We start from the raw sequence: 27,011 nt of genomic DNA, 5'->3' as shown, positions 1-27,011 counted from the left end.
TTCTTGGGGGGAAAGGGGAGTGCAGCCCATTCCCATGACATCCTGAGGCTTTGTAGAGCCAAGAAAACCTTCTCAGGAACACCTAATCCTTGGGCTTCATCCAAGTACCACAATCTCTCTGTACAACTGACATGGGCCACGTGGGACCCTTGAGAGTTTTAGGTGTGTCTCTCTGAAGTCAGCGTCGGCCAAGCATGAGGCAAATGTGCCCGACCAAAGAAAATAAATTATGTGGACTCCAATTTTCAGCAGTTATGAAGTATTGAATTACACACGCAAAGAATTCACTCTGGGATTAACCCTTTGGAATCGAAACACAATCTTCTCCCTGTGTCTACAAGGGAGCATGCTCTGTATAAGGCCAGCCTTTTCAAACACAGAGGTTGGGGCAGCGAACACAGAGGAGCTCAGGCACAGGACACATACTTGGTAAACTGTCCCTGAGACACAGGCACAGGGTGTGTGTCAAGGACTCTGCTCTGTCTCAGGCTCTCCTTATCTCTATATGGTTTAATGGCTGTGTAAACTTGAGGGGTGCATTGTAAATACCACTTTAGCGTTTAATCAGAATGTTTTAGAATACTTCCCAGAGCCTGAGGCTGCTTCCCTGCTCAGATTAGGGAAGTGGTTAAGAACCTCTGTAAGCTGACTGCAATCAGCAGTCCAGGGCTCCTGAAACGGCATTTGTCCTCCATGACTCAGGAGCAATAGAAAAGGACATCCTGCCCTGCCCTGCCCCGTCAAGAATTCCTGGTCCCCACAACCCACTGAAGCTGTTAGTACATGCTGTGGCTGCAACTTAACACATAAACCTTGTTGCACAAAAACAAAACACTGTTTATTTCCCCTTCAGAGCCATTTATTTACCAAATGACCAGAGAAAGCAAATGTCCAACAATAACAGGAAGAAATCAATCTTGAAGAACTTAAAAAAAAAATCTTTAACAAAGTTAACTTTTCAGTGAGCCCTGTGTCTGAAGTACAAGAACCAGGATTTACAGAAATATGCATCCAGCCACTCCCTCAGCGACTCAACTCCAAAGAGTGTGAGCTACGGGAAAGACACACATTTAGGGACGAGCAAATTATGTCTCCTTACTGATCTGTCGCTTTTCTTCCTTACATGCACTCTTGGAAGAAAACAAAACTGTGTAATGATATCCCCAGTGGACACTGTGGAAGCCATCCAGTTGCCTCATTTTAACCAGTGAAGAAACTTTGGATTGGCAAAGGTTCCAAGAGTAACTACGAGCCACAGAGCCAGGACAGAAAGCCTCCCGACTCCCTGTGTAAGTGGATGTTTCCAAACCTAATCTCTAATTAGAGAAACATGTAGTTCTTCAGGTCTCTGATGCTTGTGTTTGTTACAGCAATGATATCTGTCCTTTAAAATACTTGCTATTTGTGCTGCATGGAACACTTCTTATTGCATGTAAAGTTGGCTAAGACGTTTTTGATGATGTTTGTGTGTGTGTGTGTGTGTGTGTGTGTGTGTGTGTGTGTGTGTGTGTGTTTCTGGTGTTTGAGAAAGAAAGAAACAGATTATGAGAATCAGAGAGCCATAGAGACAGGAAAAAGATGAAGTTTCTGACATCATGTGGTCATTGGGTGGAGTAAGTAATAAAAGTAATTGCTAAGCACTGTGTAGTTAGACTGCTGTGTACAGTTAAATCAGGGCGAACCAAAACTTTCAAATGTCACAAGGTCTTTATTTTCAACAGGTGGCGTTCAAAAACACGAATGAGCAGCTCCTGGCTGGCTGGCTTGCTTGTCAGCGTAAGGCAGTGGTAGTGGGGTTTTCTCATGCTTTAGAAACCGGGACAGCTGAGCATTACTTCCTGTTCACCATTAGCTGAAGATCCATTTCCCGAGAGCACTTGCTCATGGGAAATCTGCTGGAAAAGGTTTCTCTTGCTTCTAGTGGTTGTGAATTAATGAAGGTTTCTGCTTTTAAAAACACAGCATTAAAGCCGCACAGTGGTGGCACATGCCTTTAATCCCAGCACATTCGAGGCAGAGGCAGGCAGATTTCTGAGTTTGAGGCTAGCATAGTCTATAGAGTGAGTTCCAGGACAGCCAGGGCTATACAGAGAAACCCTGTCTTGAAAAGTCAAAACAAAACAAACATAACAACAACAACAACAACAAAAAACAGCATTAAAAAAAATTGTTAGAATGTTTGGAAAGTCAAGTCACAGTACTCGTGGACAAATATTGGGTGAGCAGAAAACCAAAATGAGGAAGAAAATAAAGCCAAGCGAAACCTGCTTGCTATACCCCACATGGCTTTCTGACTCAACTGCCCAGTCTGCATCAGATCCACAGCCATTTATTTAATCAGAGAAGAAGGAACATTCTGTTGGAATGTGCCCCAGCTGATTTATCAAGTGCAATGGGAAAAGCCTTGCAAGAAAGATTTCATAATTCACAGTCCTTAAAATTCCCATTGCCATCGGGACAGAGCGTGAGGTTAGAGGTCAGAAAGGCTGAAAGCAGACTGGCTAGCCAGAAATAGGTTTGTTCACGCTGTTTCTTTGTGCCAAAAAAATAAAAAAATAAAATAAATAAAAAAATAAAGAAATCATCCTATGAGAAGTACTTTGTCTATGGAATGAGAAGATGAGAAGATGGCTCTGGCTGTAAAGTGAACAGAGTGGTTTGGGTTTAGATCCCCAGTGTCCAATTAAGAAGATAAGCTCAGCAGAATACACACCTATAAGACCAGTGATAGGGAGCTCCGAGAGATTCCTAGGCTGGCAAAGCCCTTCAGTGTAGCAGGATCAGTAGGTCATGAGTTCAGTCAGAGACCCCGCCTCAGTTTTGAGAAGTGTGTGTAGAAGGATGAAGGAAGCAGCTGAGATTAGAATTTATCCTTCACTTACATATGTACCCACCCCTTAATACGCAAGTACATGCAGAGGAATATGTATATATACAATCCAATTTTAAAATAAAAGCAAACAGAAAGATATCTATTTCATATCAAACTTAGATATGATGAATCTGAAGCTCGTTACTCATAAAGGAGCATTTCTGTAAAATGACAGATCACTTGATAATACTATTTCTCCTTAACGTAAGGTGTGAACCAGGCACATGCAATGATTACACGAATGACATGGTTTCCATGGCCAAAATGTTAGAACTCACAGCCTCCCAAAATTTCTGAAATAATTGCTTTAATTCTGTGACAGTCTGAATCCTGTCCCATGTGTGGAATAAGTGGTTTAATAAATTGGTACTTTTAAATATTCAGGATATGAGGCACTTAGACACTTGCCCACAGTGAGGAGTTAGATATGATCTCACTCTTCTCTCCAAAACCTCCTTGTAAAAGTGATTCCTTCAGAGGTGGCCTTTGAAGCGATACTCGACTAAGCAAGGTTTAAATGGATGATGCAAAAGTCTTCATGAAAATCAAAAACAGGTTTCTGGAATACTAAGTTCCCAGCTCTGCTTCAGTGCTTTATAAAATGGGCCAGATGTCAGATTCATCTAATTTAAATTTTGATGCATACGTTTTAAAAATAATTTGATTTCAAGTAGCTAAAAACCTCCATCCAAGGGATCTACTACTTGCGGTACATGTGGGTGGCTAAGGTGGAGCACTGATCTTTTATCATTATAAAAAGCTTCCTGTTTCTTTGTGCTTCTTTTGTTTGCACACATGATAAAAATAATTGTCAAAACTTATTGGGAGAATTGACAAAACAGATAAGGGCACTTTGATCATAACTAAGAGTAGATATAACTGAAAGCACAGTAGGTGAAGAGACTCATTTGCAGATGGCTCTGGAAAGCAAGACTCACTGAAGAAACTTCTGCAATGTTGAGGTCAGACTTGTTTCTAAATTTCAATGTGTGTAAAGAGAATAAAGGCAAGCAGAACATTGAACAAGAGAGAGCTAGAGTCTGTACCCTACATCATTCTTGATATAGAACAGAGTAAAAAGCAAATGACATGACATGAGGCCGATTCTTAGTACAGGCTCCATACTTGTTGATATCCATAACAAAGCAGGGTACAGTCACAAACCCACAAACCACATACAGTATGCTACTAGGTGCCAAATCATCTTAAACTTTGTTTTATTTAGTTTCAGAGTAATTAGCATTAATAAATACACATTTTTCTGATTAATTTTCTAGATTGCATGCTCTAAGAGGGCAGGGAATTTGTTTGACTTACTAACAAACAGCCAAAATGATATATGGCCTTATTGTAAATAAAATCTCGATAACTGAATGAAAAAGCAAAGTACATTATGTAGAATAAATGGGAATCAACTTTCATTTCCAGTAAGTTGTGGCAATGGTATTTCTTTCAATTCTCCTTTTATAATTTCATATTTTAAAAAATAATGGAAATTTATTTCTCTTCATGAGTTTTTTGGGTTATAGCTATTTACTTGCGATGTGAGCTTATATATGCTTGAGTTATATTTCTATAACTCATGATACAAATTAATTGCTATAAATGTTAGACACCACTTAACCAACAATTCCAAAAGAAGTAACCCATTCCTAGAACTTTTGTTTGTAATTGATAATCAGTGGTGTCTAGGACAAGGGTATAGAGACTCTGTTGTAAAGATATTCCTTTGAACTCTATTTTGTATGTGGACATTATATATATTTATGTGTATATGATGTATGCATATATGGACTTGTGCATATATATGGGTGATTATTTATAAAGTAGTGGGTTTCTTTTTCAAAGGTCTTTAATGTTCCTCAAACATTATTAATTATTCCTCAAAACATTCTCTTTTCTTAAAACAAACCAATAATTTGAAAAAGAAAATTTCTCTAAGTACAATAATTAATTTAACTTCTCAGCTAAAGTGATGTCAACAGTTGGTAGAGTTATTGTGGTCAAAGATCTTTAACTGCACACCTTGCAGATGCAGATGCATATTCTCATGTGGGAAATTTTTTCTCAAAGCTGAACACAGCCTTGTAAGAACTATTCATTAGCAGAAAACTCTTGGCCTCTGCAGCATCCTTTGTTTCTAGACCCATGGACCTACATGTTTCAGCAGTACTTCTTTCTAAAAATTCTAGAAGAGAATGATTCACTATGTTAATTCTAGCTTTTGAAGAATTCAGCCCCCTCTTTTTGGGTAAACCAGGTATCTAGATCATTGGTAACTTCTAGGTTTCTCCAGCTTCCCTTCATTTTCTATGGGCTCTATATATCCCATTGCTGGAGACTGGTTTTAATGCTTTAATTGGGAATCTACATGTCCAAACGCTGATTTTTAATCCATTAATAAAGATGCAATTGGCCATTGGTTGAGCACAGGGCAGGACCCTTAGAGTTGCACTGGTTAAGATGCAGAGAGGAACAGAGGAGAATCACCAAGAAAGAAGGATGGGATGCAGGAGTTGCAGGAGAGAAAGCCACCAACCAGCCATGTGAGAATTTAGGTGAGTGGCCACTGGCCACTTCCCGATTGGGCCTGGGTTAGCAGGGGAAGGTTTAGGAGTGCCCAGTCATTGAGTTAGCTAAAGCATTTAAAAAATAAGCTAGTGTGTGTGTGTGTGTGTGTGTGTGTGTGTGTGTGCGCGCGCGTTTCATCACAAATCCAAAGAGTTCCTGTGTGGGTGGCTCAAAGCATGTAATCCCTTGAGAGCACAAAGTGGAATAGCTGAAACTCACCACTACACCCTACAGTTATAAATCAACAGGATGAATGGCATTACTTCCATTCTTTTAATCTGTTTATGCCTGGGAGAGGGGTAGTAAATCTATAGCAACGATAGATGCATACATGCCTTTGGTTAAAGAAAAATACCTTGGAGTTTGGACAGATGTTTATATCTTTAGAAATATATGGGAAGTGTTTAGGTAAATTAGGAGATTAATTATGATATGGCTATAACATATTGTAAAGAAAATAATGACTGCTCACCAATTCAGTACTTGCCAAACAAGTGAGACAGAAAAGTAGATTCTTAAGGACTTTTAGATTAAGAACTTTTATTACAACCTCTGCCTTTCTTCAGTCTTAACCTTTTCTTTTGTTAAAAATTGGTTGTAATGAGGATGCTAAGGTAAATGAACAGCAGAGAAGGTATAAAGTCTTTAGATTTATTTCCCTTCTTGACACACTTTCTTTTATTTATTCTCCAAAGTTCAGTGCTATCACACTATTTTTAAGCCTTTTCCACCCAAGAGATTTGTTAAGCTGGGTTTATGAGTATTTGCTCAAATTCAACTTTTACATCATCCTGTCGCTAGTACTGTGTAGAGTGGTACCTACACCTTAGTACAGCAAAAAACAAAAACACTTTCTATAATCTCAGAGTTCCAGTGAGAGCTGGTTTGAGACTTTGAGCTCATTTCAAAATACACCATGACAGTCACTGAATGGTGTTGGCACTTTTGATGATTTTAAATGTATCAGAAGCATTCTGTTAGAAGATCCTGATAATGCTGTTCTTCAGAGTCCCATTCACTTAGAGATGAAGGTAAATGACAGAATTCATCTTCACAGTTGTTTTTTTTTTTTTTTGTTTTTTTTTTCTGCTTGGGATTGCCCTTCTTTTATCATTCTTTTCCGTTTTTAAATTTTAATTCAATTTTAAAAAAACTTTATTCACTTTACATCCCACTCACTGCTCCCCTCTCAGCCAACCCCTCTCACAATCTTCCTCCCATACCCTCTTCCCTTCTCTTCTGAGCAAATGGGGGAACCCTAGGTATCCCCCACCCTGGCACTTCAAGTCTCTGTGGGGCTCATCACTTTGTCTCCCACTAACACAGACAAGGCAGCTGAGATAGAACATATCCCACAGACAGGCAATAGCTTTTGGGATAGCCCCCTTCCAGTTGTTCAGGACCCACATGAAGGTCAAATTGCATATCTGCTATATATGTGTGGGGAGACCTAGATCCAGTCTGTGTATGCTCTTTGGTTGGAGGTTCAGTCTCTGAGATCCTCAAGGGTCCAGGTTAGTTGACTCGGTTGGTCTTCCTGTGACGTTCCTATATCCATCAGTGCAGCAAACCTGATACAGACCTTTTGAAAGTTTGTTTTCTAAGATCTAGACACTGTGTGCTTGGAGATGCAAACAGGTTGCAGTAAGTGCTCTGTTGAGTCTGATTGTTTTGGGTGAGTTTTAGAGAAACTCTTAAATACAACAGCAAAGGAAAGAGTGCAGATGAGAAAGAAAATGTCAGGGAGCTGAAAGAGACTGCCTTCTTATGGACTTTAGTTCTCTGCATAGTTGGACATTTCTGGGTCTGTGTTGACAGACATTCTCATTAAACTTTTGCTATAGTTGTGCTACATTAGAAATCGATCATTGTACATTAAAACAGTGAAAGCTGCAGCCATCAGCCTATGTCTAAATTAGGCTGGAAAAAAGAATTAGGCACCATGCTGAAAAAAGAAAATAAGTTCTTATGTAAAGGGCTTTATATGGGTATTGGGGATCGTTCTTATGCCCAATTACTTTTAGATTTTACTTCAAATTCAAGTATTCTTTACATCTTATAATGGACAAGCTAGCTATTGCTGTACCTGCATTTTCTGATCACATCTATAATACCCTAGTACTTTTCTCAAGTGCTACTGATAAACTGACAGATCTGAGAAACACAAAAGTGAAGATGTATAGATCTCGCTCTCAAGAAACTCACTGATTGATTATGCCCAATAAAAATCTATGAATCTTTTATAAATGTGTGCTTTGGATTTTGAATCTAAATAATATATACTATATACCAAGTCAAATAATTAATAAGCTAAAGTAATTATTTTGATAAATTAATACATTGAATACCTTTACATTTATCTCCAGCAATTCCCACTTCTGAAAGGAAGGAACAAGTGTTCAATTGTAAAAGGATACCTCATAACACTGCGATTTAGAACAGTTTTTTTTTTTCAGAATTTATCATATTCTACCTATTTTCTTACTGAACATACAGAATAAAAAGGGGGGAACAACACAGGTAAAATAGAGTAACAAAACTATATCTGTACAATTAAAATTATGAACTTAGAGTTAAAAGTCTTGGCTGATATTGTGACACAGTTGCATCAGATCCAGGATGTTTTTCTTATTTTTTTTGCTTCATAAAGAGGTTATTTATGATGGCAACACCAGGTTTTTAGGTATAAACATTCATACATTTTTGAATTTTTTGTTTTTGTTTTTGTTATGGCATCCTAGAAGCTGTAATGATGCAAATATTAATATTGGAATTTTTTGCAAGTATTAACCCTGTTGACACTGAATCTCACTTCAGGCTGTGCCTTCAAATTAAAGTGAAATAGATTTCTGAGCCAGATGTTTTCATAAAACCTTTGCCACAATTATTTATATGTTTCAGGCAAAATATATTCTTCTGGCCTTTATTGTTGAGATAATAGCCTCAATTCTCTGCAACTTTTATGCACATTTTAGCACAACTGAAGTAGAATGAGAATTTATTTTATTTACTGTGGAGAGCTGTTCTAAAGTTGCATTTACTTTTGTCTATTTCAAAGCAACTTATTTTTCCATTCCTCTTCTTTCCAGTACATCTCAACTGTTAAATCTTTCCTTATACAAAGAATGTATTCTTTCACCAATAATTCAACACTTGCTTCACCCTAATATGTCATAGAAACATTTTGTATAATGCTTACTTCTTTTTAAAAATCTTCTCTCATTTTAAAATTAAATTGATTTTAAACTTTTAATGTTTTAGAAATCAAGGCAGATCTGTTAAAAAAAAAAAAAAAAAAAAAAAAGACAAGGTAGGAACCATCCAGGTGAACTTGCAAGTGGAATGTACTCTCGAAAATAGACACAGAAAAGTTCAGAGCATGTTCAGCTTCAGAGGGACAGGCTTGACACATTTACATGGAGATAGGTAACCCACAGCAACAAGGAGCTTGATAGCAGTCAGTAAATGCGATCCAGCATTACGGTGAAATGAACATGCATAGAGTTCTGGAAAATGGGGACCATGCATAAAGAAATTGACATTGCTTAATCTGAAGGAGAAATGGTCTAAGGAAAACAATAGAAACCTCATCAAATGAAAAGTTATTTTATAGATGATAGGGTCCAGATGTTTCCCTGTCCCCTTAGATAATATAGAATTATGTGACAACAGAAACTTTAGGTTAATTATTGTGACTATACAGGCTGGGAAACCCTGAAATGTTTATCAGGAGATTTGTATCGGAAGATTTATTCAGCCATGCAAATTGACATGGGGCCAAGAACCCACAGGGCCTTATTAAAATTAACCTTCAAACAAGAAGTTGAGCTTTTGATGGCCCTGAGCATCACAGATACATTCATATATGTAAGGCATACACATGTTTTTTTAAATAAATCTTTTGACTATTTATTTGAGGAAATTCAGCATTGTTATTCAGCCTAATAGATATCAGAGACTGCCTGGTTTCCTGAGGTATGCTTTCAGCAATCTTAGTGCTTTATGTTGAACGAGTCTATGAATGTAGACATTCAGGAATGAATTTACATCTGGGTATCTCTAGATTTAGCATCTTTAAAGTGGAGTAATTAAACTAAGACACATCTACAGTAGTAAGTCTCTTTCAAGGATACAAAATGAATGAAACATATGATAAACTCCTTGTTAACTTACCATGAACACCACATAATTTGATGTGTTTATTCCCTTGTTTCTAGGGAGTTGTTCCTGGTTTTAAAGAAATAGAAAATTAAAATGAGAAATGGGATAGCCATCTAAAAATATCAGTTTGGCAAGGGCAGATAGTCTGAAATTGTTAATCTTTCTGCTAAAAGTAGTGATAAATACAATTATTCTGCTCCATGAGATAAAACACACAAACACACACACACACACACACACACACACACACACACATATATATATATATATATATATATATATATATATATATATATATATATATAATTAAATGCTTCATGAACACATATTATCAAAGGGGGTATTGATTTCAGAATGGGGGGAAGCGAGAATATAAGTGTCAGGGAATGGGTAGGAAAACTGTGAAACATTGACATAGCTGTTGCACACATCACCTGTACAAAACTTATGTAAGATCAGTCTAGTCAAAATTTCATTGCTTGTTGCCTCCCAGAACTTAAAAATAAGGCTGTATTGCCAAAGAAAGAATGATAGGTAACACAAAGTTTAGAGGTGTCAATTTGGAACTGAATTAGAAGCCTCCTAACTGAAAACTAGATTTTATAGTATGGAAGACTCTATACAAACTGCCTGCCAAGGGTGAAAAGCAATAATCAGTCTTATCTTGCTGGGAGTCATAAAAATCACAAGACCAATACAGCAAGATATTCCCAATGGTGTTCTAGATACACTTTCATCCTAGAGGTAACCAACATTTGTGTAATTAGAATTTTAATAAAGGGAACTCATGTCTGGTACTGTAAACCTAGACAATCACTCGTAGTTGGAGAAGTCAAAGCCCTAGAGTATGACACTCCTAAACCTATGTAACTTTAGTCCTAGTTGTGTTCTAAATACTCATCATTTTATACCCAGATGAATGTAGCTTTCATCACTTTAGTAGGTTTGAATGTAAATGGTCATAATGTTTGAATATGTGGTTCCCAGTTGGTAGAATTGTTTGGGAAGGATTAGGAGCCCCATCCATATTGGCCGATATTTGTCACTGGGGGTGGTTTTGAATGTTATGGTAGCTCATTGCATTCTCAGATAGATTTCTCTGCATCATGTTTGTAGTCTCCCAGCTTCTGCCCCAGCATCATGCCTCCCTGCCTTATACATATTCCCTACCAATATTGCCATGGATTCACTCTTTAAAACTGTAAGCCCCTGGTAATCTATTTATTCTAAAGATTCTATATACACCCTTGGTCTTGGTGTCTTATCACAGAAATGTAAAAGTAACTAAGACAGTGCTCATCAAAGAAGTTTGAAGCTAAAGGCAACCAGACTACAGACTACAGAGTGGGGCTGAACCAGTTTTCTCCAGAGCCTAGATGATTGTCCAGTCCCATAGTCACCTCTAAGCATATGTACATAGAACAAACACAAAATAATCCCAGTTCTAGAACCATAAATTAATTAAAAGATTCAAATACAACATCCATCGTGAAAATCTCAAAAGTATTAAAGTTAAAAATATAATCAAAGTCGTGTTTTAAAAAAAAACACGACTACTTAGAGTAAAAGAAAAAAACAAAGACAAGATGAAGGTTGGAATCAAGCAAGATATTTGCCAACCAAAAGCCTAAGTCTGTATTTCAAAAAGAAGCCTTCAAGTGTTTTTATTTTTTCTATTATAAAAAGCATCATAAGTAAATGGAAGGAACGTTTCCATAGATACTAGGAAAAAATATTTGTCAACATTCAACACACATATAAAGAGATACTTGAGAAGTCATCAGAGGAATGTAAATGTAAATCATAAGATGTAAATATGTACATCTTAGATGACTAGATTAAATTCTTTTACTATATAAAGTATAAAGAAGTTATGAAACAATTATAATTTCATATACTTTTGATGTTAATATGTCATGTTACAACTTCTTTGAGAAACAATTTGATAGTTTGTGAAAAGTAAAACATCTGCCTTCCACAGCCATCAAACCATGGCTTTCTCGCATCTGACTTAAGAGGGCTACAACCCAGACCCCAAGCCAAATTCCCTTACTTGAAAATGACTGAAAGTGGAAACATCCCATGTTTTCAACAACTGGCAAACAGATAAAAATATTTGTCATACATCTAGACAATGAGATACTAGTCTCAAAAATCTTTATTAACATAATTTTGAATAATTCTAGTCATGATAGCTAAAGTTATCCAGGCAAAGTAGAGAAATTTAATGCGTCTTTCTTACCTCATTAAGTCTTGGGAAATGAAAAATAATCTATATTGACAGAATATATAGTACACATAAGGAAAGAGATGAAATTCAAAGAAATTTGAAGAGGGCATTGGAAATAATAGTTTGATTGATAAAATGTATTATTCATATGTCAAAATTTAGATGACCTATCCCTTTAAATCTGTAAACTGTATTGTACAGAAACTTTTGTACACCCTTGATCATCACTGCTCTATTCATAATTGACAAGGAGTGCAACAAGCTTATTTACCCAAAAACTGGTGATAGATAATGAAATTCAAATGCATAGATGACAAAAATATGAAATTATGGAGATAAAAATTATATTGAAGGAGATCACCTTGGCTCAGCCAGATAAATTCCACATTTTCTCTATCATACGTCGATCCTAGCTTTGAATTCTTCATGTGTTTAAGTTTGCGTATCTATGAAGGTCAGGAGCTAAAATGGGGTTGTTAGAAGGAAAGGTAACAAGAGACCTTAAAGAATGGGTGATGACAGAATACTTTGATACAAAAGTAGAGCAAGTCAAGGAATATTGGTGCCACAAATATTTATATGGAGATGATGGTGAGAGAATAAGAGAAGGGGAATATACGTGGAAAGGGTTATACTAAGCTAAGTACATATGAAAAAGCATTGAAGCCTACTATTTTGTAATTCTGTAAAAATTCATTTAAGAATGTTTGAACAAAGGTACCCTGAATGGGTGGGTAATTCTCATCTCAGAAGCCTAAGATATATATAATATCTACCTAGTAACTATTGGTCAATAGTGGTCCCATAGGCCACTAAAGTATTAGGGACTATTCCCAATGCCTTGATTTGCCCACTAGATCTAGATCATAAGACCCTGTTGCTAAACACACCATACCCATGGGTTGCATTGAGAAATCAAACTATATTTTAGCTGGGAGTTTCCTCCCTGTTGGCCAGCTCTCATTGTATGAGAAGGTACTATATGAACTGTTTGGGGAGAAAGGACATCAGTGGTCCTGCCCAGCTGAGGACCCCATGAGATATATTGATCTCAATTAATTTGATTACTGAGATATGCCCATTGGTGCATTATGGTGTGACTGCTGATTTTGTGGTAACTAGCAACTTTATGATTAGATTTTAGGCCTTCTCAATGGGAGGAAACTCTTATTTTGAACTGTAAACCTGATAGAGAACACGTGACCGAGGAGGTATTGGGTCCTAAGGAAGAGCCTTCTACTCTTGTTTCACTGAGTAGACATAATCTTCAGCTCCCATCTGATGGCTTATGCACATACATTGGTACAGCTTACAACCTTGGTCAGGGAAGTTTCTCTTTTGCAGAGGACTAGTATGGAGAATCACAGTGGGTCAAAGTACAGATAAGTGACCATGGAGTATCGAACCCTGAATGAGATATTCATACCACCTGCTCCTTGGATCAGAAAATATTCAGAGGCAGATTTAATAGAAAATAAGTGTCAGAGGGTGGGAAATGGCACTAAAAACAGTGTTCTTCAGGCATAACACAGCCACTGTACTCATGACTGCACTCAGCTCTAGTTACTGACACAGTACCTAGACAAAATTAAAAGACGTTGGGCACTTAATGGATCCTGGAGGAGGTATGTCATCTTCTTTAGTATTGTAGCCACTGATAATTTGCCTATGTGTAACAAATAAAAGCCCACTAAAGTTCAAACAAGTAACTCTAATTACCTTCGGTCCTTAAAAAGAAGACATCTAAATAGGAGGGGGCTTATTGTTGAAACAAAAACTTTTAGAACGGAGAGGAGGATAAGCTATATGACTAGGGATTGAAAATAAGCAAAATTCAGGACATGCATGTATGGACTTTCCAAAGAGCACATTAATAAATAATGCTTCTATACTTTGCATGGTATTTCACAGATGTTTGTATGCAACTTCAGTTCTAGGGGAATCTGATACCCTCTCTAACCTCCATGGGAACCATCCATATGTGTGATATTAATACATACATTCAGACAAACACCCATATGCATGCATAAAATGAAGTGAAATCTAAAACTCTTTTAAAAGAGTGTATTTATGAGTATTATATGTTTTAGTGATAACTCTATTATTAGAATATTTACTTTTTAAAAAATATTTTATTGTTTATTTTATTTATTTACATTTCAAACGCCATCCCCTTTCCCAGTTTCTCCTCTGAAGACCTCTATCCCATTCCCCTCCCCCTGCTTCTATAAGGGTGCTCACACCCACCCACCTAATCCCACCTCACCATCCATGCATTCCCTACGCTGGGACATTGAGCCTTCACAGGACTAAGGGATTTCCTTCCTATTGATGTCAGATAAGGCCATCCTCTGCTCCATGTGCAGCTGGACCCATGGGTCCCTCCATGTGTACTCAGTGGTTGGTGGTTTAGTCACTGGGTTTTCATAGAACTCAGAAGCACTGCTCAAAGAGAGAATATACATCCCTCTGAAGTCAACTTCTCTGAGACACTGGAAATTCACAATAAAAGAGATGCCATCAGGAAAATTAAAACGGATATGTTGATCACATAGTGCTGTAATAACCTGCCAGAATGAGTTTTTCCTCTCTTATAATTTTGATTGTTTCACCTTCAATAGTATTAACTACTTGAATCTGTCTAATGCTATAGTAAGGAGAATTGATTGAAATAGGGAGGTTTCAAAATACTTTATGTATGTACAGACACACACACACACACACACACACACACACACACACACAAAGCTTTTCTAAATTTTAATCATTCTTGTTATTTCTGTAATTGTAATCTTGGTAGACTCAAAATTAGATAAACTTACCTCTTTTATATACCAATTGCTTTAGTGAGTACTGACTTGGTATGATTAATATTTTACTGTATTAAAGTTAATTAGCTGTATAACAAATCAAAGGTTTATTTTTTATTTCACAGAAAGAGACATTGGAGTTTGGTAATAATGAATTAAAAAATCATTTTCAGAAGGTCTTTCACTTATTTGGTAATAAGTAGTAGAGAATGGAAGTAGCCTGTCTGATAGCTGCTAAAGAGCCTTCCATCAACAGCACTCTGTCTTCTTTATAGTTTCTGTACATTTTCTGATATGTGGCATTGGTATTAATACAGAATGGTATGTTAGCATATGACATACAACTTGTGCATTTATTAAATACATGTTTACTTATACAAAAATCAAAAGAGATATTTCTCTAATCAGCATCTAAATTAAGAGAGATGTTGGGATGGTATTGTGTGCTATGTATTCAGCTACTGAGTCTGTGCTGTAAGGAATATCCCCCAATAATCTCTGATTGGAAAAAAAAAGTTAGAGCCTGTGACTGGGCAGGGGATATAGGAAGGTGGAATTTTAGATCATATGAGGGGATCTTTGATAGAGACCATGAGAAGGACAAAGGAGAAGGAAGGTAGGAGGTAGCCAAGAAGCATGATGGACCATGAGGATGGACCATGAGCACATGGGCAAGAGAAGCTGACCCTGAGGACACACAAGAAACAGAGCTAGACTCAGCTGGCAAGTAACAAGATATTAATTTGGTCATTACTAGAATAGTCAGATTGTAATAGCTCAGAACTTGACCAGCATAGTGCCAGAAGCTTGTTAATAAAAATCTGATCTCTATATGTTGTTTACTCAGAAGCTAAATGGGATAGAGTTGGGCAGAAACTCCCCATAAAATTACTACTATAGCGAACCTGGGAACTGGCAGAGCAAATGTATGTTTCTGCCTCCTTCTTATCAAAATAGCATGACTTGAAGAATAAATGGGTTTTCTACCACCTCCTTTTTCATATACCAAGTATTCTATATCCAGAAATTATGACCATAAATTTTTTCCCAAAGCCACAGAAAAGAATAAAGAATATTTTGCAATGGCATGCCTATAATTCTGTGGCAATGACAAATATGACAGCAGTAAGAGTAAATTTTAATGGATTCATTTGAGAATCTATCTTTTGCTACTCACAATACTGTTCAGACCTATATCATCAAGACTGGACCCCTAGAACTGTTCCTGTATGCACAGAAGTTGACCTTAAGATTGCTGGAGAAATGGGGCTTAATTGCTCTAGCCATCTCCTGTAACTCTCATTGTACACAAAATTTGGGTAACGATAATTCACTCCATAAATTCTCTACTCTGTATCTTAAAAATCAATACAAACTATACTTTTTTTTTCTTGCTTTTGGGGACTAAGGCACAGATAGTAATTGAAATCTATATGGTAAGTTCTAGAAGGTATGAATTTTCACAAGCAGCATACTTGGGGAAAAATGATTGCTTCATTTGACAAAAGTTTTGTCTTAGTGAGCAAGACATGAAGAGTTCTCATCAGACACTCTGCTAGAGATGAGATGAGCTGCTTTGCCATGCTTTTTCCGCAACCATGGGCCAGAGCCTTTGGAAAAGTGAGCAGAAGAAAATGTGTTTGGTCATAGCAATGAGAAAGTACCCAAGGAGCTAAAGGGATCTGCAACCCTATAGGTGGAACAACATTATGAACTAACCAGTACCCCTGAGCTCTTTCTTGACTCTAGCTGCATATGTATCAAAAGACGGCCTAGTCAGCCATCACTAGAAAGAGAGGCCCATTGGACTTGCAAACTTTATGTGCCTCAGTACAGGGGAACGCCAGGGCCAAAAAGTGGGAGTGGGTGGGTAGGGGAGTGGGGGGAGGGTGTGGGGGACTTTTGGGATAGCATTGGAAATGTAATGAGGAAAATACTTAATAAAAATTAATAAAAAAGAAAAATATCCATTATAACAACTTTTAAGGGATTGAATTCTATCTGAATTACTAAGATTAAGGAGCCAATGTAGGCACTGGATTTGCCTGATTTCACCTAACTATCATTTTCCAAGCCTTGTTTGAAATCATGTTAAATCTTAAAACTCAGTACTGGCTACAGATCTCGGTTTGTTCCTTGTCGTGGATGCTCTCTAGTTCTGATCTCTCTTTGGTTACAGACAGCTTTGTTACTGGTTTCCTTATTTGTGAATGGAAAGATCAGTGTACCTGACAGAGGCAGTGTTTTATCTAAAGGGCTGGGTTAAGCTCTTCTATTTCAATACCCGTAATTGATGAAGATTTTCAAATGTATTCCTTTCACCATATGATGGAATCATTAGTAAATATGATTTGAGCACTGCTGTGAAAAGTTAGGCTAAATTGCCTATCACAGTGCAGCAGTCTGAAGAAAACCTCCATGAGGAAAGCTTTTTAAAACTTACTTACTGGGGTGACATGAGCTAGCAAGGCTGTTATCACCTGATAATGCACTTCTAGGTGAGCTAAATTTTCCAAAGGCCATTGTTTCCTGGGGTGATGATGGCTTGTAGCTGAACAGCCCACTGGGCAGCCTTAAGAGGAATTGTCTGGGATCATACAGAGAGTGATACAATTAACATGCTCTGCTCCTGAATAAGGCACAGGAAATAAAATCTTTGATGGTCTCATTTAAGGAATAGTCTTTTCCTCTGCATCTCCCATTACTTAAAAAAAAAAAAATCTGCAGTTATGGCTTTGACCAATAGCAGACCCTGTAGTGAGCTGTCTAGCTCCAGTACCTGGGGAGGAAGTAAGATTAAGTACTGATAATGTTGCCCTGTCCCTACCACCTGTTAATTGACTTGGAAACACCAGCATTTGTCTTTATCACGGCACAGGCTATTCTTTATGGAGTATTTTCCTTGGCTGCCTTTTCCTGCTCTCTTTGCTATATAGTTAGACTGTAGCTGAAATTCCGATGGCTCTCATTTTACATCCAGGCAGTTCTAGTTTCCCCTTACCATATGGTCATCCTGATGTTACCATTTGCCTCAATCATCCTTTTTGTAGCTGCTTGAACATCTTAATTGATCTCTTGAGCTATGTTAGGGATTTATAACAGGCATCAATATAATTCATCTCACATACAAATGCACTGGGCCTTTTTCCTGATTGGATGTGGGTTATGCATACCTACATATTAACATTTTCCTAAAACCTAGGTTTCACTTCAGTGATAACATAAGGGGCTACAACTCTCCAGAAGCAACAATCACCTATATTGGCCTGTCTGATGTGACAACCCCCCGCCCCGACTTCTGCCTATGAATTACAGCATATTTAGTTCTCATCTCATGTGTAAACAAAATGGTTTATGTACTCACCGTAAAACTTTTCTGGAGCAGGCTGAACGTTGCTGTGTTAGTAGGTACTTACATTGTTTTCTTATTCATTCATTTTCCCTGGTACACATTTAACATCCTTAAAGCATATCTACTTATGATTTTTGAACTCACAAGATGCATACATTTGCATTGGTGCTCTCCATATTTATTTATTTATAATTTTACATCTCTTAGAAACCATGCAATTGAAGAAAAACATGTCTCTTCTATTTTTCCTCTATTAAAAATTTAAACTTTCAAGTAGCTACCTAAATCTTCTTAAGTCCATCCCCGAATCATATAACTTTACAACCATTTCAATGAAGGCTGACGCTATAGAATGCAAGAGCGGTTCTGCCTTGGATCCTTTAGAACAGTGATTCTTAACCTGTGGCTTGTGACCTCATTGTGTGTGGGGAGAATCAATCAACCTATTCATAAGGGATGCCAAAGAACATCTGTATATCAAATATTTACACTATGATTAATAGCACTAGGAGAATTACAGTTTGAGCCAGGCGTGGTGGCGCACACCTTTAATTCCAGCACTCGGGAGGCAGAGGCAGGTGGATTTCTGAGTTCGAGACCAGCCTGGCCTACAAAGTGAGTTCCAGGACAGCCAGGGCTACACAGAGAAACCCTGTCTCGAAAAACCAAAACCAAAACCAAACAAACAGAAATTATAGTTATAAAGTAGCAATGAAAATAATTTTATTGTTAGGGGTCACCACAATAATGAGACCCCACAACGCAGTTCATCATCTCAGCATTAGTTGAGAACCAGTTCTGTAGAAGATATTTATATAAGTAAATTTTCTGGGAAGGTGATTCACTATCCAGGATATATTCAGTATCTTGGAATTTGCCCTCTTTAAAACTATCAAGGGAATAGATTTCTACCAAAAACTCTTATGCTTCTCTTAATTCCCCACATATTTTTAAAGCAGTGACTATACATATATCATATTTCTCAGCTTTATTCCATTGAAATAATCTAGATCTTATTTTCGTACAGGTGTAGTCACATTTGAAATGACTTAAGATTGGGTCACAAAGACACAGGATACATTTTGAAGTGTTCAGATGACTTCCTTTTTTTGTGGGTCCAGTAGTTGATGTGGTTTCTTAAACTCAATTTCTGAAGTTATATCTCTTCTGTACTGTTCCCTGCAGAGCATCACACCAGTTTTCAGACTCTACCTAGGGGAACGTCTACTAGGCTTCTTAAAATCTAAAGCTAGCTCTCTCTGAGGAGAAAAGAGAACATTGACTGCCCTAAATAAATAAAACAAAAATGGATCTGAAGTCGAATTGAAATCACAGCTTTTGTTCACAAGGCATAAATCCACCAAGAAATTCAGTGAATCAACAGCTCACCCTCACTGTACAGTATGGACCATGAAAGCCTGTTTAAAATATATGAGAAAATTCACTCAGAAAGTCACAGGACTCCAAAAATAACAACTTTTGGTATATATTTATATAAATTAACACATTATGTTAAGTGGCTATACTTCAATACATTAGGATAAGCTTACACTGGACCTTTTCCTTGATTGTGTAACTGACTGGTTTCGTTGCTTCCATTTCTTAGCATTATATATATATATATATATATATATATATATATATACTTAGTATACATATATATATATATATATGAACATTGTACTTGTTATATGATAGACTCTGGGCCATATACAGTGTACCGTGTTTCCAGCTAAGTTGTGTTTCCACAGAAGGTATCAGATCAATTCCTTCATCTTTGAATTTCAAAATTGTTTAGGTAGCATAATGCCAATATTTTACTCATTCCTATTAATTTCATGAAAAAACAATTTCTACTTAATAAAAATAGTGATAATAATGTCAATCTATCAAGTTTACCTAAAAACTAAATTGCAACACACACTCACATACACACACACTATCATCTATCTCTATCTACATGGATGGATAGATAGATAGATAGATAGATAGATAGATAGATAGATAGATAGACATAGGTTGATAGATATACATATATATTCATGTGTAAATATGTACATGTATATTATATGTAGCATGCATATATATTTCAGTGGTTGGCAAAATGTCTCACTTACCTTATGATATTGGCATAAATATAGCAATGATGAATATTTCTCTAAACCAATTTTAGATCTAAGAACATTACTAAAATAGAACCCCAAAATAATGTTGTTGTGACTGATACAATTCTTGCAAAAAAAAAAAAAAGAAAAAAATTAATGGACACGTGATGGAATAATTGTCCTGGAATTAAGACAAACATTAAGTGGAGGCACTGGCTTGATTGAGAAATTAATGCTACAGCACATGGAAAGACAATAATGATGGGGGTAAGAAGAAGCAGCATTAAAGTACACACAGAAAATAAGAAAAGAAAAAGAAAACATACATACATTGAAGTGGAAAGTACTTCATTCCAAACTTAAGATATTGTAAAACATAGAGAGTCTTTTAGAGGGCACAAATGGATTCATACATGGGCCCTCTTCTCAGTAATCCTAAAGACAACTGGTATGAATTGGCTTCAGAAGAACTCCAAAGGATCTGCTAACTTTCAAGTTTGGATTAACAGGAGGTGAATATCATTAAGGAATGTAACACCAGGCCATGATGCCACCTAAGATAATCATGAGAGGGAATGGGGACATACTGGATTAGTACTGTCCTCAAGGTGACCCAGAAGGTCTGTAGATGACAAGAACAAAAGGATTCAGAAAGTGGCATGCCTGGAGGGAGGGATCTTCAAAGAACCTTGAGATTTTAAATAAACACAAAGGAAGAATGATTTGGCTATCCACGGGAGTCATTCCCACAGAGCTGATAATTGAAGCTGGGACTACATGAGATTGCCAAGGGCTAGCATAGAGAAGTGGACTTCAAGGTTGAAATCTTGTTTGAAGACCAGGGTGTATGAAAGAAATGAATAGTCATTGTTCTATGAAGTGATCAGAGTTGGGTGGCAAGCTTTCAGTTTGCATATGGCTGGTATTCTTTGCCTGGATATTGAAAAATGAATTAGTTGATGTCTAATTACACACCTCTTTGCTCAATCTCTCCAAACCACCATAGTTCTTAAGAAAAAAGAATGTACTGTTGCATCTTAAAATGGAATGGGATATCAAAATACTTATTGTAAACTTTCTTGTATAGTTTTGCAGCTTATAATGTCTTGTCTTTAATTAAAGGAGCCTTTACCAGGAACCCCTTGTTCTTCATCAATAAAAGCCAGCATTACTTCTAGGAAACACTTCTAGTGTATACAGATCAGTGGTAAGTACTGTCGCCAGCATGATAGAAAGGGTAACACTCTTATTAGACACAAATGTCTCTCATTCTGATTATCAGAACAAGAAAACCATGGATCCTCCAAATGGGAATTTCTCCCAGAAATTACATGCAAGGAGAAAGAAATAATACCTGCCAGCTGGGTATCTTGTCTTCTGAAAAGATATTTCAAAGAGGTCTATCAACTTGTCAGATAATCTTTCAGGATGAGACTGAAACTGAAATAATGATAGGTCAGTGGTAGGTAGGACCACATGGTGACCAATACTACTTAGAAGAGCATATCCATGGCCCTCTATTTCAACTGAAATTACTTCATGTATCAAAGACATACTTGACACCTTTGGTAGACCTCTTTGTCACTCTTCTCAATGTAACCACATTGAATTAAATAAATATCCTGTTTCTACTTTCCACTTTTAATTTTGCTCTTTTGGTTGGCTTACTAAGATTTTATTTGGCTTATTGAACCTGACTTTGAATTTTAGTGAACTATATGCTGTTGCCAGAGGGAGTTGGCTGTGGAAGGTAGAGAAAGGAAGTAATGGCTTTTCCTGACAAATAGAAACCCTGCTTCACAAGGTTTCTGAGGAATGCTGGGTTTAAGTTTTGTTCATCCTCTGTCATTGCTTCTGATTACTAGGTCAGAGTCCATCATGATCTGAGTTCAGAATTCCATTTAGGACATTGTCAGTGTCACTGCCATGTTGAGGCCTACTTTGTACACATCAAATTATTGAATTTGAACACAACACAGCTCTAAGTAATTGTTCTCCAATAGGTAAGATGGCTTCAAATATGAAAGGCAAATTTTAAGTATAAAATATTACACTAGCCTTCTGACTTTTTCCCCATTAGGACAGAAGTGGGACACTGTTAAAAAACATTTTGCCCAAGAAAAACTACATTGCTCAAAAATCATCTAAGAAGTAAGAGTTTCCTACAGGATTCAATGTTTTTTACACTTTAGTCAGTTTTACTGCCTTGAAATGATACACATGATTTATTGAGTATATCGAAAATATTGAATATAATTCTAAGACTTCTCTACATTTGTTATGGCTCAGAAATATTCTATGAATTCTTTTGCTAATATGAGTTAACAATAACTGGACTACTGAAGAACAAAAGTTAGATGCTACTAACGATTTTGCAAGCATGTGGAGTCATCCTCACTGTGAATCTTATAGTTATGTTGAAGCACACCATATTGGTAAACACTGTTAGAGAAATGCCAATGGGTTATTTCATTTTCTAGAAATCTACAAATTTTGAAAGAAAAATGTTGAAATGTATTTCTTTTATTAGAGAATTAAGTTGTCTCATTTCCTTAGAAAAAAAAGTGAAAATTTTAGTCACAGGAGTAAACTCTTGAAAGTTTTAATTCTATTACAGATTCTACTCTTTTTCTACCTTTATGTCCCTAACAGTTAAGGAAATCACAGGAAGCCTGAAGAATCATGCTAGCCTCATGAGCAAACCCATTATCAAGCTCCCCTGTGTCAGGTCTATCCCTTCAGCTTCTAAGCATGACCTTCTGTCCGCACTGCAGTTGCTGAATTAACATAAATCTTTCTAAATATCTAAGGTTTTCAAGTGTTATCAAGTCTTTCAGTCTCTGTCTGAATTCTGAAGACTGCTGTTAGAGTTCTGTCTTACTCTCCACCCAATTTATTTCCCTGTCCATATTGGTATTCTCAGTTTCTGCTTTCTCCATACCAAGCGTGGGATAGTACAAAGGATTTTATTGGCTGCCCTCAGAAGCATAACTAAGGGTCGGGTGAAACTTTATGCCTTTTAAGATTTCATATGGGAGGTTAATATATTTTCCTCTATCATTTAAATTTCTCTTGAAGATACAATGAGATAACTCTGTCATTTAAGGAACTTTCTATGAAATGGAATGAAATGGACCTTATCTGAATTATATGCCTGGAATTCACAAGTTGGACTAAGAGTACTGATATAATCCTTTGACTAAAGCTATGGGATGTAAAGAGATGCACACACAAACATGAGAGAGAGAGAGAGAGAGAGAGAGAGAGAGAGAGAGAGAGAGAGAGAGAGAGAGACTACTGCAAAATATAAACCTCTCTGCGAAGCTAGAAAACACTTGGATTTGTTTCAACAGTAATTTCTATTCAGGCTCTGCCTCCGTGCATGTAGCATCTGATGTGTCCCTCAGAGGGGAATGGCCAGCAGTGAAAGATAACTCAGGTGACAGTGAGCTTAAGGAGAACAGAAACTTGGGAGACAGCTTCAGTAAGACATTTCATTCAATGGGGGGAGCAAAGGTTACTTAAAACTTTGGGGGTGTTCAGGGGCTTTTAGGTGAGTGTACATCATTGACCAGCATCATGGCACTTGGGATGCCTCATTTGCATAAAGAGGACATGGACATGCTGTGGACATGATCTTATTAAGGGAAAGGAAGTTTAACTTGGCTGCCAGGCTATGTAATCTTTGGGTGACAAAGATAGGAGTGCAGCACTATGTGCATTGGGTCATGCAGGCTCAGGGAACTGGGGAGTAATCCTACCTCTAGCAGTATCGGCACAAGATTTTGAGCTTGACCCTATATTTGTTCCAGGCCAGCTCCCCACAACTAATCATATCTCCTTGGCCCCACAAGTAGCCAGTACCAATAGCATACCTTATTAGATAAGCAGTTGCTCTCATTTTCACTTGGATCGTTTTTAAGTATTTTACTTTGCATTTTGGTCAGATTTTAATATCCTCCAATGTGCTTAAGTACTGTTTTATATCATTGTTGTTTGTATCTTTTCCTTTTTTTCCCATGGTTTAGGTTGGCATCAGAAATGGCCTACAGCCTCTGAATCAAGTGATGATTTCACCCCAGACAACAAGAACCCACGTGACTGTTGCCATAGCAACGACCACACATTACTAGTGCTCACTTCATTCACTTCACCTGCCCACCACCTTACCTGTGTGTGGTAGTGCGTCTAATTACATCACAGCCCAAATAAAAGACAGGGATCCCAGAACCCTCACCCTTCTTCATTGCCCTCCTGTTTTCCTCTTCCCTTCCCCTCTTCCCCTTAATAAACCTTTTCTTGGAACTGTGTTGGCCTGGTGTGATCTGTCCAGATACAAGCTACCTTCTAACACAATATTTTTTGTGATATAATTTTCACATTTGCAATTGTAAAATAAGTATTTTGCTTTCATATTTAGCCTACTTTTTATAAGGCAGAATTTTGCATTGGTTATATATAAATGTAGGAAACAGAGTTCCTTGAGAAATCTTTGGCATCTTCCAGTTGTTAATCTACTGTTAGAAAGTATGTGGCTAGCTAATTTGAATTCTTGTAATGAAAAAAAGGGACTATATACATGAACACTTTGAAAGAGTAGAGTTGTGGCTTAGTAAGTGAAGTGATTGCCTAGCATGCATGGATTTATGAATTTAGGTTCCTTCTGTATAAAGTCAGGCATGGTAACAGATATCTATATCTTAGATCAGAACTTTAAGATCATCCTTAGCTAAATATAAGTTGAAGGTCATCCTGGGATACATGAGATCCTCTTTCAAACAAATGGAAGAGAAACAGAAAAAAAATTATTTGAAGGCTGTGTTAATCAGTAAGAAAATCATTTCTTTTTGTAACAGACAGTAAAGTTAAAATATGCCAACCTGTATTTGGTACTAGCATCCAGAGATTAGATATTAATGCCAGATATTTATTTACAAGGGCAAATAAATGTAAATAAGGGTACAAAGGGGAATTTGCTACACAAACCAAATGTGACTATGGAAGGTGTTCTGAAGTTTCTTAGACCATTTTGCCAGAACCATTGTCATTGTGTGAAGATTTGTAACCTGGAACAGGGGAGTAGAATCGTACCTTCCTATATAACTCGGCATGGGACTTTAGTTGGACCAAGGAACCACAAAGTTACTTGCTCTCATGTTGGAATTCACTCATTACTAGCTAAGATATAAACAGCAACAGTTTTGGATTATTGACTACAGTGCAGAGGTGTCTAAAATCTTGAGGAGCCAAAAGATAAATGAATATTTCCAGCAAACAAAACTTGGGGCACAGAGAAGAAAGAACATTTGGATACAGTCATACTAAATTCTTCCAAGGAACATCACAGAACTGTATGGTTGTCACTACCCACTTTGATGCTTATAATAGTTCATCTAAAAGCTTGGCACACAGTCCCCTACTTATAAAAAGATCATCATTCCCTGAGAAAAGAATCATAGAATGTTTCAATCAAAGAATACGTAAAAAATGAATAGGAAATTTAGACTGTACATGCTCTCATGCTTATATAGATGAATATAATAGGCCATTTAAATATATGCATTTAAAACATTAAAAGCAGTTACACTCAATGCAATTTTAAATGTCTGACTGTACAACAAGGAACCCACACCTGACAGCGCTCCAGTGAGCAAAACCTTGAGAAGTGATGAGATGTGGACCTAGGAGAAACACCAATAAAACTGTCCTGCTAAAGGAACATAGCAATAAAGTGATGCCTAATAACACTGTGTAAGCCATAGCTCAGAATTTTGCTCAACTGTTATAGAGAAGCTTCAATCTTCAGTAAACAAGGAAAAATCATCAACTGGTCAATGAACACATAGTGAGATACCTTGGAACACTCAGTTATAAGTGGGATGTGTCTACCAAATCTTTCACTTGAGTGCTTAGGCAACTTGGCAGCACAGGAAGCAATAAGATACCAAAAGCAAGAGGTGATGGAAGACACCAAGGAGAAAAGGCTGTCTAAATACAAAAAAATTGATGCACATAGATGAACAATTAATGAACTCATAGAGACGCGGCAGCATGCACAGGGGGCCGGCACAGGTCTAAGGCAGGTGGGATCCCAGTGCTAAGAGGGGAAAAAACACAAGTCATTATCCCTATACTAGAAGTTATCTCCAATTGACAGTCACTCACAAAAGAAAAGTAGTTTCCTTCAATGCAGTTTCAATTAATATACAAACCATACTTTAGGGTATGCTCCATGCTCAGTGATAAATGGCCAAAGTAAAACAGTGTGTTTAGACAAAATTTTTTGACTCATGATTCTTTCTGAATTTTTTAAAACCTGAAGATATTGGTTTTTAATTAAGATTTCTGATTTTGTGTTTTTATGGGATTGTTTTGCATGTAGATGTTGTTTTTACACGTCTACATGCATCCATATGCTTCTATTATTTTCTATTTGGATTTTTGTTGTTGATTTTCTTATTTCCTATTTGTTTTGTCTTCTCTCTCTCTCTCTCTCTCTCTCTTAGTTGTTGTTTCTAATTGGAGAGAAAAAGAAAGAATGTGGATTTGAGTCGTGAGGATCTAGGAGTTGGGGGTGGGAAAGCAACATGATCACAATATATTTTATGAGAGAAATCTATTTTCACACTGACAAAAAATGTTTAACAGTTAAAACTTCGTTAAATAAAAACTCTTCATTATTCTCTTCTTCTTCTTCTTCTTCTTCTTCTTCTTCTTCTTCTTCTTCTTCTTCTTCTTCTTCTTCTTCTTCTTCTTCTTCTTCTTCTTTAAGATGTAATTCTTCGTATCCACTTATGAAACAAAAGGTGATGTTTGCCTTTCATAACTGGCTTATTTTCTTAATATTGCTATCTGCAGTTCCATCTATTTCCTTATAGCTAACTTAAATTTTTTAATGACTGGCTAAAAT

General features: G+C 36.9%; 1 long non-coding RNA gene across 1 annotated transcript; it reads left to right on the top strand.

The window, feature by feature from the left end:
- Nucleotides 1-1,033: 1,033 nt before the first annotated feature.
- Gm13470 (predicted gene 13470) lies at nt 1,034-24,406 on the top strand. The gene is made up of 3 exons (NR_166211.1): nt 1,034-1,289; nt 21,224-21,308; nt 24,130-24,406. It is a non-coding gene; the product is annotated as a predicted gene 13470 (long non-coding RNA).
- The last annotated feature ends 2,605 nt before the right edge of the window (nt 24,407-27,011 follow it).

The sequence above is a fragment of the Mus musculus genome, chromosome 2, assembly GCF_000001635.26.
Source record: "Mus musculus strain C57BL/6J chromosome 2, GRCm38.p6 C57BL/6J".
Lineage (NCBI taxonomy): Eukaryota > Metazoa > Chordata > Mammalia > Rodentia > Muridae > Mus > Mus musculus.
The sequence above is the reverse complement of the archived record's forward strand: the minus strand, read 5'-3'. Positions and strand labels throughout refer to the sequence as shown.